The sequence below is a fragment of the Nylanderia fulva genome, unplaced genomic scaffold (assembly GCF_048542155.1).
Source record: "Nylanderia fulva isolate GAGA-0341 unplaced genomic scaffold, ASM4854215v1 Scaffold292, whole genome shotgun sequence".
Lineage (NCBI taxonomy): Eukaryota > Metazoa > Arthropoda > Insecta > Hymenoptera > Formicidae > Nylanderia > Nylanderia fulva.
Window position 1 is genome coordinate 19,277 of NW_028190361.1, and position 16,795 is coordinate 36,071.

Below are 16,795 nucleotides of genomic sequence, written 5' to 3' on the forward strand. Positions count from 1 at the left end.
TAAAACAATATAATCTTTAAATATATGACGTAAAATTAAACTTTACTTTTTTTATATCATTAATTTTTCATAAATAGTGACAGAGTATAAAATATTAATATCACAAACAATTAATTGTCTGAAGTGTATATAACATTTAATTTAATCGCGGGGTTTAATATTGGTTCTGTCTTACTGCGCTAAAGTTGAACATGTCCAACTTTAACGCTCTCGTTAAGGGAATAACTGAGCGACTTTAGCAGCAGCATCAAAAAACGTTCCATGTAAAGATGGTAGCAAATAAATAACTAAGCGAATAGCTAATAATTCGGTATCATGCGCATGTGCGAGACAAATTTTTGCCAAAACGCTTGCAACTTTTTTTTTATCAGCAACGTGTAAATGATTTAACGCTAGCGACTTTGTCAGCCAGAAATTCGTTTTGCAAGAGCGAAAAGCTTGCGATAAAAAAAATCAGTGACAAGCGTCAAAAGTAGCATTGTGTAGAGCACCCTTTAAAAATGCTCTTATGAAGTTGCAACCGTTTTAGCAAAAATTTGTTTCGCACATGCGCAGGATACCGAATTATTCGCTACTCACCTGGTTATTCTTTCGCTACTATCTTTACATGGAGCGTTTTTTGTCGCTGCTGCTAAAATCGCCCAGTTATTCGCTTGACAAGAGCGTTAAATTTGGACATGTTCAACTTTAGCGCAGCCAGACGCAGCAAACATTAGACGCCGCGAATTCAAAATTTTAGACGCTAGCAAATAAAAAATGTGGGTCTAGAAAAAATTTTTATCAGCGAATACGCTGGCGAATTAAGAAGTTGGCTCAAAGCGAATAAAAGCAACATTGTGTAATGCACCCTTTACACGCCGCGATTTCACAATTTTATAGCGTTTTCGATTGGGAAAAAGTTAGTGCGCACCAGTGCGCACTCAGTTCACACGAACACTGGACAAGTTCCATGGGTTGCACTGAATAGTGCAGGTGAAAAAGAACACGCCGAAATTTTCAGTGCCACTTGAGTTGACTAGATTCCGGGAAGAACGAAAAAGTAACCTCGACATCTTGTGTTCAGTTAAGTAATGATTTTTATTATATGTAATTAAATATAGAAGATGATCAAGAATATCATGTATGACAAATATAAAAATTATTATTATTTAGTATAAAAATGCTATTACATTAATACATTAATTATATTTTAAAAAAGGGTATAGGTTTGATGTTTATATATAAAGATATAACACTTACGGTGTCATTATCCATTTTTTTCACACATTCTACATAATTTACAGTTTTTGGAATTATTCTTCTAGTTCGAAGAGTTGTAATTATTTTTTCTTGCTCGCTTAAACTAGAAGAAGATTCCAAAAATGTCTCCAAAATATTAAAGAGAGCCAAATCCGAATTGCTCATTATGTCGAATTTTCGTTCAAAAGAATGCCCTACTGCTTGCATGCATCCAGTGCACTGAACTGGCACCGTCAAAATATCTCGTGCCACTTAGTGCGCACTGAGTGCGCACTATGCGAGTGTTGTGCGTTCAAACGAACACGCAACACTAGCCAAGTGCGCATTGGCACTACCAATCGAACATGCGCCTGACATTCAGTGCAGCCAGTGCACCCCAATCGAAAACGCTATTAGACGCTAGCGAATAAAAAACGAGCATCTAGAAAAAAATTTTTATCAGCGGATTCGCTGACAAATTAAGAAATTTGCTCAGAGCAAATAAAAGCAGTATCGTGTAAAGCACACTTTAAGTGTAGATCAGAGTGTATAAAAAAATGAATTTTCGGGAAACTGACCTGAGTTATACAATCTTCCTAATCCTTCGAAGAGGACGTGAGAGCCGTCCTCATTAGCATAAATACTTTTAGTAAAACACATAATATTTTTATCGTTTTTACCATAGTAAGTTTTCTCCTCTTATAGATGTTTGCACTCGATTGGCTTTCATTCTTGACTGGTGACCAACCGCTATTAAATACCATAGAATCTTCTCAATGATTTAAATATATTAATCAAATCAATATCCCTTCAATGTTTCTCGCAGAGTCGGATCTAGAGCGAGCTAAGCACTCGTCTCGGATGAAAGACATGAGAGGGCATAGAAATGAACAATAAATTAAACAATGTTTTTAAAAAAAGTTTTTTTATAAAAATGCGAAAATGATATTAACATGTAGTAGTTCAAGTATCTACCAAGCGTATGTTATTTTGACATGCGTTTGTGCGTATGTAGAGAAAGGAGACGTCAATTGCTAATAGTGCCTCGAATGAGAAAATATCTCGATCCGGCACTGATCATTCGTATAAATTAGAAATTGTTAGCTGGCGCTTCCCAGTGAGAAATGATTGGTCGAATCGTCATCGATTCGACGAATTTCTCACTGAGTTGTTTCTTACGCGCTCCGCGCACTCGGTATGTAGTTGCGGATTTATGAGTAAATAACAATTATTCGAATTTAAAATCGAAAGACTCGGGTTCAGTTTTTGATTCAACGACTTGCGGACCAACATTATTCTCGTCTTTTTTTTTACAGAAGGGTTTTCTACAGAAGGGTAGGAAGAAATAAGCGAATTTACACGTAAAAAAAATTAGCTACCATAGCTAAATTTTAGCTGTCCATATATTACACATGAAATTTAGTTATTATGCTTAAATTTTAGCTATGACAATTAATATTTTTTAGTTATAACATTCTCCGTTAAACTATGGCTAAAAAATATTAGTTACCATAGCTAAAATTTAGGCACGATAACTAAAATTCAGGTTGTTATATATGAACAGCTAAAATTTAGTAATGGCAGCTAATTCTTTTTTTCCGTGTAGTAATTTTGTATTGAGATACATTTCCTGAAATAAATCTTAGTAGTATGCTAAGAAAATATATGTGTTGGCGCACATTATTTATTTACAGCGAAAAATTAATTCTCGGTGTAATTAACTTCATCCGCGTTTGGCTCTTATAGCTTATTTATTCTTAATATACTTTCGTTTTTAGTATGTTAAAGCTTTTGTTTTTATTTATTTAAAGAATTGCGATATTATTTTTTTACACTTTAATACTTTTAAACTTGAACTAATAATCTACATATGTTAGTTTTTTAAAAATTTTTCTTTTATTTTTAATGTTTTTTAAAATTTAAATTTTGTTTTTTATGTGTTTTCTTTATTTTATTTTATGATTTGCTTTATAATTTTATATTTTTACGTGGCAAGGGGCGAGTAGATTCTAAGCCAAAGTCCTATACTTACTTACTTATCTATACTTCTATCTATATCTAGACTAATATACATATAAAGACGTAAAGTTTGTTTGTTTCATTGTGTGGGATAATTTGAGAAACTAATAAATTTTTTACTGGTGTATATCCTTCTGAGTAACATAGGCGTACAATCGTCTTGCAACTTCTAAAAATGTGCGCGTTGTACAAAAAATGCGTTCTTTGTTCTTCATATTTTCCAATAATTTAATAATTTAGCGTAAAAACTACACGATCGATTTTGATAAAATTTTCACTAGTACATTTGTATAAATATAATATGAATTATTTACGCTGCAACGTTAAATTATAAAATTGTTGGAAAAATATAAAGCGTAAAAATTTTTTTTGTATAATACGCGCACATTTTTAGAAGTTTGCAATACGATTGCATGTAGCCTACGTTACTCAGAAAGATCTAAGCTATCCACCAGTAAAAGATTTTTTCTTTATATTTGTTGCATGAAAATTTATCATGAATAATATAGATAATATATTTTAAACCACAATATTCATCTCGACTAAAGAGCCAAACGCGATGTTATTGCGACAAATTAAGATAAGAAAATTTGGAAACTAAGGAATTTGAATCCTATGGTTGGGATCTCAGAAATTCCCCCATGTTTTAATGTCAACTCTCGTAAGCGGATAACTTTGCTCAGCATTCTAGCGTGCGCTAGTAATACTCCGGAGCTTATTTTCGCTTTTCTCACCATTAGGCTTGCATCGAGTATACGAATTTTCGACGTGCAATTAGTTTCTATGAAACAAAACGTATCTTTCGAACGCACGAGTCTCAACCGCACCTCGAAGCCATTAATTAAGAATTTATTCTGATTGAAAACGTCGCAATGGAGGTGACCTATAAAATCTAGCGCGCGCCCTCCGCGTATGTAACAAGCTCGTCTCGCTATAGCGGTATTGCCTTCCGTTCCTACCGTATCGTCCATGTGCCCGGGTGTATCCGCATCTCATAAGCACGAGGTTAGATGGGAAGTTTTTGCGGGTGATGAATAATTTAACAACGCTTTGATGTACGCGCGGTACGCATAAGCGTTGTTTGGAGGCGACACGAGCTTTTAATTGAAATACACGTCGATTTGATTGAAGATGGAATGAAGAAAATGATTTACGGGGCCCATGTTGACGGCGGATGCGGCGGCGAGACCGGGTAGCGGCTCGGTTTCTACGCGTACCCGAAGACTTAGTAACGTGTGTGTGAGATCTAAATATTCTTCTCCGTGACCCGGGATGACGAATTCTAGCGGGGAGTCGTCCGAAAGCGAGGTCACGGGTTTGTAATGAATCCATTGCGAACTTTCGATGTTAGTTTGTGTGGGCGGTAAAGAGAAGAGGTCGAGCTCACTCTTTAAAGACTCGCTCGAGTGTGTGTGAAGAAATGACATTCTTTTTTATCGCCGCCCGCTCTACCAACGTTATTGTCACGGACAAACGTATTTAGAATAATGGCGATTAAGAAAATATATCGTATACTGTGCGCTTTTTACCGCTATTAGCTTTACGCCGTTTCGCGGACGACTTGAGTCTTTTTACAGTCGAGCGATTTTTCCTCGTATTATTTTTAGTTTCTTTTGTATTTGTTTTTTTTTTCCCACGCGACTTGATTTTCGATAAACTTTTTTTCTTATTTGTCTTATGCCGTTTACGCGACGCGGTTACCGAGGATTTAGCGACGTGAGTCTTAAGCCTGCCGAAAGGAAACTGTGCTACATGAATTTTTTCATCTGATTTATATCCCGTACCTTTTATTAGACTACTTATTTTTTCCCTAGCTTTTCTCTTAAGATTGTTACGCGATTGTTCAAAATGATGTTTGACAGCTACCTTTAACGGCATTTTATTTTCAACATCTTCGAATATATTAACCCCGGCCCGCAAAGCTTCTTTACCCATTGCCCCTAGACCTCTAGTTAAATAAGGCAATACACGTCTGAACATTCTTCCGAGAAAACTACCTATTCCATGACCTCGCTGATAGGGTGAACCGACAAAAACTCGTGGAATTCCACCGCCGCAAGTTCCACCGTTTTGTAATTTGTTATAATACTCCGAATAATAATCCATATTAATGAACAAATTTCTTCTTTCTTATCAAAAAAATCTTTACAGAGTATTTTTGAAAATCTAATCGATACGTTTAAAATGTAAAGTCACCGTTAACGTGCCGGTTCAAATGGTATTTTTTTCCAGTATCGTCTTTTATATCGATTTCAATCCGTCGGAAATTTGTTAGGCGCACCGAGATATAATGCGGAGATGAGAAATGTTTCACTTGATTCGTTCCAAATTCGTAATCGCCTCCCCCCCCCCCCCCCCCCGTGACAGGCACTATTCGGAGAAGAGGAGTTTGCACATCGCCTGTTATGTAAGGCTCGCAAATATCACAATAAACGAACAGTTTATCGAGAATACCTCGCGCCAAACTACACGCTTCGTAACTATAGAATCCCTTGCAACGTACTCCATTTTCGTCAAGAGAACCGAGTTTAAGAAAAATTGAAGTAGATTTTTCTTTGGAATTAAATTTAGATGTCGTGAGCATAGAACAAAAGTGACTTTTCCCCTTAGGAGCGTTATAAAGAAAATCAGCTAAACCGAGCATTTGCAAAAGTCTATCGGAAAAATGCATATAATGAATCAGATTGCAACCAGCAGGACACGCGAAAGAAAACAAAATACTACCGCCTGTAAATTTTTCTTGCTCTAAACGAAAATGGGAACCGACTTCTTTGCATGACGAATTAATCATGGAGACGAGCTCTTCCATGTTATTATAAACGCCACACGGTATTACGGCTTCCTTCGAAGTTAACACCTCATTTTTTTTATTTTTCTCTTTAACTTGAGGGTCGATATCGACGAAACTGACAAGGGACATGTCACAACTGTCCGGAACCGATTTGATTCTCCTTGAAATATGTTGTTAAATACACAAATCTAAAAGACACGTATTTTTTTATACGTGCGCAATTTGAGTTTTAAGGGGTGAAACACCCCTTTAAAGAATAACGGTATTTTTCTTTAGGATCAAATATCTGCTAAACTATAAGAGATATAAAGAAAAAACGTACAACAAATTTTAATGGCTTGAAGAGTACTTTAAAGTTATATGAACAAAAATTTTTTTTTTTTTTTTTTTTTTTTTAAAAACCCTCACCACCTAATTTTTTTTTTCAAAATTAAAAATTTTGTTTTACCTAATTTAAAGCTTATTTTTTTCCAAATTCAACCATGTGTAATAAAGTTATGTTACGAAATATCATTTTCGAAAATTAATTATAAACGCTCCCGTATATACGCTCATCCGTGCTATGTGCGTAAGTAATTACCGTCGAACAATAAAATATATAAAAATGTTTTTGTATAATTCTTATTTATGTTTTCTATGTATTTATAACTGCGTATTGTGTATATTTAGATTTAAAAAAAAATTTTTAAATATAATTAATAAGAATTTTTTAAATATATCCCCTGCTTTCTTATTATTTCTTTAATATTTAATTTCTTCTATAAAAATTAAAAACAATTATATTTTATAATAAAATTATTTTTTAATTGAATCTTGCGAATACCAATGTCGCAATATTTGGCATAAACAAATTTTATATCTTACGTTAAATGAATCATAAGATAAGATTATGTGTACGTGTTCCAGATAAGTTATAATTTTTACAATAAAATCTTTAATACGTTAAAATAAATAATAAAATAAGATTATGTGATGACGTATTTCTGATAAGTTAATATAAATTGTTCATGTAGCAGCATAATTCTCACAGTCGGTGTAGTCTTTTCGTTGTAATAATATCTGTGTAAACTGTTCTTTTATTGCAATAGAAAGCAAAATATAACATCTTTGAATATGATTATCAATCCGCTTAACGTTGTTAGACTTTTATTGGTGTCAATAAATTCAATATATTTAACAGAAACGCCAGTAACTGAAGCAGAAGTGGAATTAAAGGAAAACATTAAAAAAATATTACTGGATAGCGTTTTTCATTATAATGGGGTGGAAGTAACGGAAGAAATATATCTCGATTATGAAGAACCTTATAAATTACATAGTTTTGAAATAATTGAAGATGACGAAGAAGCATGGCATGAAGATAGTTTAAATTCTCATCCTCATTGTTCAAATGATGATACAAATTTTGATAGTTCTTATAAAAGACGAGCTGTTGAGTATTGGCGATTTCGGGACACTGATGAAAACAGTAATGACAGAAAAAGGAATCGTCCTCTAAGAGTAGTACAAAATAAATTTAGAAGAGTTTCATCTGAACGTCAGTTAAGGCGATGGGAAGAACAAATACAATCAGGTGGAAGTCGTACAGAAAAATTATCTTACATCTCCAAATTTACACATGATAAATTTACTGCAGCTGTCGAATCAGGATTCATGGTTCATGATATTGATTTAAAAAGATGGGCTTTACAAGCTCAAGAAGAAATAGGAAATTTAAATCCTATATTTAAAGCATCTCACAGTTGGATAGCAAGATTTAAGAAGTCTCACCGAATTGTTTCAAGAAAAGTTACGAAGTTTGTCACTAGAAGAACATTAGAAGATTCTGCTGATTTGCAAAAATCAGCTGATGATTTTCTGGAAACAGTAAAACCTCTTATTGAACAGTTTGGATCTGAAAATATTTACAATTCAGATCAAAGTGGTTTCCAATTGGAACTTCACTCTGGAAGATCATTGTCTAACCAGGGAGAAAAGAAAGTAGAACGTGTCGTGCAATCCATATCATCAACAACCCATTCATATACGATACAACCAATAATATCCTGTAATGGCAATTTGTTGTCCCCTTTATTTATTGTATTAAAAGAAGCTAATGGTAAATTTGGACCAAGAGTACAAGAAAATTTATTTAAAGCAGAAAATGTTATTGTAAAAGCATCGAAATCTGGTAAAATGACATCAGGTATTTTCCTTTTATAATTACTTTTTTTAACAACCTTATTTTATTTAACAATTTAATAAGAGTCATAAAAAAACTATTAAATTAACATTTATATTTTGTACAGATCATTTTAAAATGTGGTTAGAAGAAGCTTATTTCGCAAACATTGGTCCTAATAGCGTTCTTCTTATCGATTCATGGACTGGACATTGCCCCAATATGATTTCGGATTTAACACCTCCTGGAACACATATTACTACTATGATAATACCGAAAGGAACTACAGGGAAAATACAACCATTAGATGTTTATGGATTCAGAATTTGGAAAAATTTTGCTAAAAGATTTTCAGATGCGGTTTTACTGTTGGAAAGTAATATAAACTTACATGAACGAAATAATATAATAAAATTGCAATCTTTGATACATAATCAATTGTCATCCCCACGATATCAAAACTTATTTAAATATTCGTGGTTTAAAAGTGGTTATACGAATGAAAGACCAGACGAATTCGAAAATCCAGTACACTTTAGTTTAGACGAAACTTTAACAAAATGTGATATCGAAGGTTGCAATAATATAGCTGTAGTAAGATGTTCTTGGTGCAAGAAGTCATTATGTTTGAAACATTTTTTTGTCGAATATCATTATTGTAATGTGTATAATGAGTGAATAATATAAAATGCAAATACATTTTTAAAAAAATCTAAATATACACAATACACAGTTATAAATACATAGAAAACATAAATAAGAATTATACAAAAACATTTTTTATATATTTTATTGTTCGACGGTAATTACTTACGCACATAGCACGGATGAGCGTATATACGGGAGCGTTTATAATTAATTTTCGAAAATGATATTTCGTAACATAACTTTATTACACATGGTTGAATTTGGAAAAAAATAAGCTTTAAATTAGGTAAAACAAAATTTTTAATTTTAAAAAAAAAATTAGGTGGTGAGGGTTTTTTAAAAAAAAAAAAAAAAAAAAAAATTTTTGTTCATATAACTTTAAAGTACTCTTCAAGCCATTAAAATTTGTTGTACGTTTTTTCTTTATATCTCTTATAGTTTAGCAGATATTTGATCCTAAAGAAAAATACCGTTATTCTTTAAAGGGGTGTTTCACCCCTTAAAACTCAAATTGCGCACGTATAAAAAAATACGTGTCCTTTAGATTTGTGTATTTAACAACATATTTCAAGGAGAATCAAATCGGTTCCGGACAGTTGTGACATGTCCCTTGTTAGATTACTTAATATCTAGATAGGAATCATCTTTGGCTAGTGCGCATGTGTGCGGTATAAAGTTACTAGAGAGGTAGATTACTTAATATCTAGATAGGAATCATCTTTGGCTAGTGCGCATGTGCGCGGTATAAAGTTACTAGAGAGGTGCCATACAAGGGAGAGCAGGAAGAACACGTGAGAGAAAGGAATTTGCACGCGCATTGTCACGCATGATACGCAAGTACGCACATGGTCAGAATAAAGAAAGGCAAAAATGTAGGAGATAAGGATTAAACAAAAGGCAGAGGTGAGGAAGGCTGAAGGAAGGAGAAGTAAGAAGTGAAGGGTAAAAGGAGGGAGAGAAGAGGAAAAGAGGAAACGACAGAAGAGGAAGAAAGAAGACAGGAAAGGACGAAGAGGAGATAAAAGGTGGTTAGATACAGAGAAGAAAGAGAAGGGGACAGGGAGGCTGGAGAAAGGAAGAGAAAAGAGAAAAGTGCAATACAGGAAGGTGAAGGAAAGAGTGAATGAAAAAGAAGAATGGAGGAGAGCAGGACCGGCGGGTGCAAAGAAGAAATAAGGGAGCTGAAGAGAAAGATGGACAGAGTGGAAATGATGATGAAGGAGATAGTGAGGTGGGTGAGAGAAAGAAAGAGAGAGAGTAAGGAGAAAGAAGAGAAAAGAGACAAGGAGGCAGAAGGGATAAGATAGAAGAGGAGACCCAGGGGGGAACAGAGGAGGAAATGGAAGAGAGGATCAAAGGAGGAATGCAAAAGAGGGAATGAAAAGGGAAAGAAAGAAGATTGGAAGAACAGGAAAAGCTAGAAGAAAAGAGGAGAAGACTGGTGGAAAATAGTGAAGAAGGAAGAGGAAAAGAGAGAGGAAGAGGGAGAAGGGTGAAGAGAGAGGAGGATGGGAAGAAAAGAAAAAAGAGGAGAGAGAAAGAGGAAAAAGAAGGAGCCTGGGGAGCTGAAGAGGGAGAGAAACAGCAAAAAAGGAAAGAGGAAAGAAATGAGAGAACGGAGAAGAAAGATGAAAAAGGGAAGACAGGAGGAAAGGCAGAGCGGAGGGAAGGAAGAGAGGAAAAGATGGAGGGTAAAAAGAAAAAGGATGCAGGAAGAAGAAAGAGAAGACAGAAGAAGTGAAGAGGAGAATATATGGAAAAAGGGAGAAGAAATGTGGAGAAAGAAGGAAAGAGTAGGGAGAAGGAGTAGAGAGAGAGAGAGAGAGAGAGAAAGAGAAAGAAGAGGGAGAAAATAGAAAGAAGAGCTGAGAAGATGGAAAGAAGATGGAGGAGGAGAAAAATATTGCATGGAGGACTGGATGGAGAAGACCAGGAGGAAAGGAGGATACTGCTGGAGAGGATGATAGAGGTGGTGCTGGATAAAAAAGCAGATATAACAAGGTCATGGGAAGTAAGAGAGGATGATGGGAGAATGATAGTGATGGTAGAGATGGAGAATGAAAAGGATAAAAGGGAGCTCTTGCAGAATGGGAGAATGATGTGGAGGAAATGGGAAATAGGAATTGAGGAGAATTTAACAAGAGAGGAAAGAAGAATTAGATGGATGATGATAAAAAGAGCGAGGAGAGAGAGAGCTAGAGGAAAAGAGGCGATGGTAAATGGTAAAAGGTTGTGGATAGAGAGGGAGGAATAGGAATGGAAAGAGGAGGAACAGAGGTTAGAGAGGAAAGGAGAATAGAAGGAGGAAGGGGAAAGGGAAAGGGGGAAGGGACTCAGAAAATTGTAAGGTCGCAAAATGGCCAGGCGAGGAAGGAGAGGAAGATCATGTTTGTAATAGGAAAAGGTGAGGAGGGAAGGAAAAAGCAGGTTTTGTATGTTAAAGGTGGAGAGAGAGGCAGGACAAAGAGAACCGAGGACCGGGACAGAAAATGTAGCTGAGCGGAGAACAGAGAGGAGGGAACAGAGGAGTAGCAAGGGAGAGGAGAGGACAAAAAGAGGAGGGACGAAGAGGGCCTAAGTATCGATGGAGGCCCAGAAGCGGAAAGAGAAAGAAAGGAGGCGAAAAAGGAGAGGAGAGAATGGAATAATTGTTCAGTGAAAAAATGTATTGTACAATGTATTATATGGAGAAAGGAGAGAAAGGAGATTGTAAAGGGTTTGGCGCATCCTTGAAAACGCCCCGGAAATCCCAAGAGAACTCGAAATAAACATTGAACTAAACATTTATATATTTGCTAACATAAACTATTACAAAAAATTATTTTACAATCAGGAGACGCGGTAGTGTCTCCGGCCATGTTTAAACCCTAAAAGACCTTAAAAGACACTACAAGTCTCCTTATCCTGCACCATCAAAGTCCATTTTTTGGGGGTGTAGAACTACTAAAATATAAAAAATTTTAAATTGCACGTAACATAACCTGAAAGGCGGCATCGCCACGAGTAATTTGAGCCAAGAAAAAATAAAATCGGTCAAGCCGTTCCGGAGATACAAGCGGTCAAAAAGTGACGTTTTTCATGAAAAATTAAGAAACGTCGTCTTCTTCTTCTTCTTCTTCTCTGTCCGCGTCCGCTGACGTCATCAGGATTATATATATATATAAATCTCTTCTCACCTTTCACTCACACCTCCCTCAACTTCCACCCACCCCTTTCCCTCCCACATCCCGCCCCCACCCCCACCCCCACTCCCACCCCTCTTTCGCCCTAACTCACCCTCTTTCGTCCTATTTTTTCAGTCTTTTTGTTCTCTCTCACCCTCTGTTGTCCTCTTTCACCCTCTTTCACCCTCTTTCGTCCTCTTTCACCATCTTTCGCCTCTTTCACCCTCTTTCGTCCTCTTTCGTCCTCTTTCGTCCTTTTTCACCATCTGTCGCCTCTTTCATCCTCTTTTCGTCCTCTCTCACCCTCTTTCATTCTCTCTCACTCTTTCATCCTCTTTCACTCTCTTTCGTCCTCTTTCACCCTCTTTCGCCCTCTTTCAACCCCTCTTTCGTCCTCTTTCAACCCTCTTTCGTCCTCTCTCACCCTCTTTCGTCCTCTTTCACCCTCTTTCGTCCTTTTTCACCATCTTTCGCCTCTTTCACCTTCTTTCGTCCTCTCTCACCCTCTTTCATTCTCTCTCACTCTTTCATCCTCTTTCACTCTCTTTCGTCCTCTTTCACCCTTTTTCGCCCTCTTTCACCCTCTTTCGTCCTCTTTTCGTCCTCTCACCCTCTTTTACCCTCTTTCGTCCTCTCTCACCCTCTTTCGTCCTCTTTCACCCTATTTCGCCCTCTTTCACCCTCTTTCGTCCTCTTTCGTCCTCTTTCACCCTCTTTCGTCCTCTCTCACCCTTTTTCGACCTCTTTCACCCTCTTTCGTCCTTCTTTCACTCTCCTTTGTCTTCTCTCACTCTCTTTCATTTTTTTTCACCCTATTTCATTCTCTTTCACCCTCTTTCGTCCTCTTTCACTCTCCTTCGTCCTCTCTCACCCTCTTTCATTCTGTCTCACCCTCTTTCATTCTGTCTCACCCTCTTTCATTCTGTCTCACCCTCTTTCATTCCCTCTCACCCTCTTTCGCCCTCTTTCACCCTCTTTCGTCCTCTTTCACCCTCTTTCGTCCTCTCTCACCCTTTTTCGACCTCTTTCACCCTCTTTCGTCCTCTTTCACTCTCCTTTGTCTTCTCTCACTCTCTTTATTTTTTTTCACCCTATTTCATTCTCTTTCACCCTCTTTCGTCCTCTTTCACTCTCCTTCGTCCTCTCACCCCTCTTTTATTCTCTTTCACCCTCTTTCGTCCTCTCTCACTCTCTCTCACCTCTTTCACCCTCGTACGTCCTTTCTCACCCTCTTTCGTCCTCTTTCACCCTTTTTCGTCCTCTTTCACACTCTTTCGCCCTCTTTCGTCCTCTTTCACCCTCTTTCGTCCTCCTCCACCTTTTTCATTCCCTCTCACCCTCTTTCACCCTGTTTCGTCGTCTTTCACCCTCTTTCATTCCCTCTCCACCCTCTTTCGTCCTCTTTCACTTTCTTTCGTCCCTATCTAACCCTCTTTCATTCTTTCTTCCCTCCCTTTTAATTGCAATGAGTTTAAAAGTAACAATTTAATTTTAATATCATTAGAATATTATTTAGCAGCGCGCCCAGTTTTTTTAACTAAAATTTTATTCAGAAATAAATATTTTTATCGGCTCTCAATATAACTATATAGTATGCTGTCTTCTAAGCTGGGCAATAGAGCCAAGGAAACGAAACGAAAAATTAATTAAACGGAACTGTATCTCAATTTGAGATCCCAAAGTTCCACATATAAATATTTATTTCTGAGTTTATTCACGCCTTGGGCTATCACGGCGGTATTTACTAACATCTACTAAAAAGGCAAATGAAAAATATAGGATCGAAAGGGTCTGAATAGCTTAGTTGGTAAGAGCAGTCGCCCGGAAAGTGAAAGACGCGGGTTCGATTCCCGCTCAGCGACTTTTCGGACCTATATTTTTCTCGCTTATTTCTCCATATGTAAGTTTCGAAATTAATTTATATGTGGAACTTTGGGATCTCAAATTGAGATACAGTTCCGTTTAATTAATTTTTCGTTTCGTTTCCTTGGCTCTATTGCCCAGCTTAGAAGACAGCATACTTATATTAAATTTATTATTTCTTTTTATTGTTATATTAATTTTAATTTGCATAAGTTTTTAAATTTTAATTTTGACTTAGCATCTTGCATTTTAGAGCAGATAAATTTTCCAATTTTTGCTGTATCAATAATTTTACCTTTTTTTTTTAACTTTATCGTGTGTACACACAAAACATTTCTTTGAGTAACATAATTTTATATTATTTAATTTTCTTTCAAAATATTTATAGCTGATTTCAAAAAAATTTTAGATCAGCTTTGACATAGCTTATAATCTTTTTTCGGAAATGTTTAAATCGCTTTTTTTTTTTACTCTTATTAAAAGTACATTTATTTTAGTAGTAATAAAAACTCCCAAATTAAGTAGAATATAAAAGGGGGCCTCCTCGAATTATTAATGAAGAATAATCTTTGTTTTCTTGTTACATAACATGTCAAAATATCAAAATTGAAAATTTTATATATGCCTCCTTAATGTTATAGAGCATATTATAACTTTACATACATTTCTAAATATAAGAATAATATTTTAATGAAAAAAAAACTGCTGGTCAAAAATAAACTCTTCAAGTTTTTGCATTATACAATAAATTGATATACATCTCGTTCAAAGTCAACATTTGGTAAATCTGACATCATGTGAACTATCATCATTTTTGAAGATTTAAATATTCTGATGTATTCGTATTTTATGTGATATTTTTTTTTATATTATATATAGTTACATATATGCAGTATTGCATATCACTGTTTAGTATACATAAACATATTCTTTATAAATTATATTTATAATGATATTTGAACTTTTGATATTTATTAAATACTTTTATTATGTTACGTTATCATTTTTTTTATACTTTTTTTTTCATAAAATTTTTGCCAACGTTTCCACATGTGGATAGTCCCGGGGACAGGGACTAGTTAAAACATTTAATGAAATAAAAGCTCTCGATGAAAATTCTACCGAATATTACTGTTCGTCACTCATCGATGTTTAAATAACCCAAAATAGCCCTCAGGAATTAGAATCATTAAATTTGTACGATTTTCCCAAAAATTCTGGGAAATTACGAAACAGTGTCAAATAATGACGAAGTCAAGTGTTACAAAACTGGCATCGGGTTTTATTTTTAAAAAAACGAAAAAAGGGGTTATTTAATTAACCATTATCGTTTTTAATATAAAAACTGAGCCGAAAATACTTTTACTCGCTCTTCTTCTGTTCAAACCATGGAGAGTTTGGGGAAGTCAAAGATACATTCGAGACTTACACGGATGCCTTTAAAAATTTCAGAGTCTTTTTTTAACGAAGGCAATGAAATTATCACGAAAGGCTCGAAAATACAGAAAGCTTTTGAGAACTTGCTGAATTAATCGAGAAGCGCGAAAATGATCTGAAAACAGCAGACAGAGACAAATCCATGACGATGAACGGGATTGTAATCCGATAGAAGCTGACGACGCGATGAAAGATCTGGAAGATTTTGGTAAGATTGACGACCCGATTGATTTATCGAAAATGATTTGTCGCAATTGAACAAAGACCAGAAAAAGAGTCTTTGATGGAGTATGCCAAGTTTTACAAGATAAGAATCAATTCTGGCTGTAGTAAGGGGGCGAGGGTGGTACAGGGAAAATTTTCTAATTGAAACGTTTTTTAAACTTTGGATCAAATAAATTTGGAAAAAAAAGACTGCCATATCTGCTCCCACGGGTATCGCAGCATTTAATATTGATGGCTTGACAATCGATTTGAATGTTTCAAACTACCCGTTAGTCATGAACTACACCAAAATATACGCAATTGCAGACATGGTCTTGAAAACTTTTTGAGAGACAAGTTAAGAATGTCGAATATTTTTTAATCGATAAGTATCCATGATTCAAATGTGACACTTTGTTTATTAATCTACGATTATGTGAAATCTTGATACGACGATACAGATGATGGTTTCTTTGGCAGAAAACACTCTCCCGTTTGGGGGCTTGTTGGGAGTTCCTCCGTAAAAGGACAATTTTCGTTTGTTAAAATGTCTCGATCAGAGATTCAAAAGTATTGGTACCATGGGTGGGTGTGATTTGTGGAGATGTTCGAGTACGACGAACTTTTGATTAATATGCGACAAAGATGCGATAATACATATCGTGATATACTTTCTAGAATACGAATAGGTTTAGTAAAAGGATTCTGACATCAATGTTCTTCATCTAGAAGAATCAATTTTAAAGAAAGTAGTTGCGACGAAAAAAGATTGAATGAACTTTGCACTTATATGAATCAATTACCGATTATTTCAATTTGTTTATTGCCCACGTGTTATTTGTGCAAGGTTTTGAACACAGCCAAGCTCGATAAAATCGACCCGCGATTAAAAAATTTACTGATAGCAGAAGATGATTCGACTGTGCTCCAGCAATGAAAAAAAAAGGGCATAAAATTTAGAAGACAAAGATGATAAAGTGTTCTGAAACAGCTGGCATTGAAAGAGTAATAGCGATTAAAATTGGCGCTAAAGTGATGATTCGAGAAAATTGACGTAAACTTTGGGACTTGTCAATGGAACGATAGGCAATTGTATTCAGTTAATCGCTCTGCTGACGGAAAAGTTTTTCCTCAAAATAGTTTTTGGGGGGAAAAAGAAATCGCAAAACGAAAAAGAATTTTAAAAGAAATTTCCCCAAAAATGGGAAAACGAAAAAAAATTTTCCCTTTTCTGTTTTGGAATAAATACACAAAAAAAAGGAAAATTCAGTAAAAAGCAATGAGGATTTA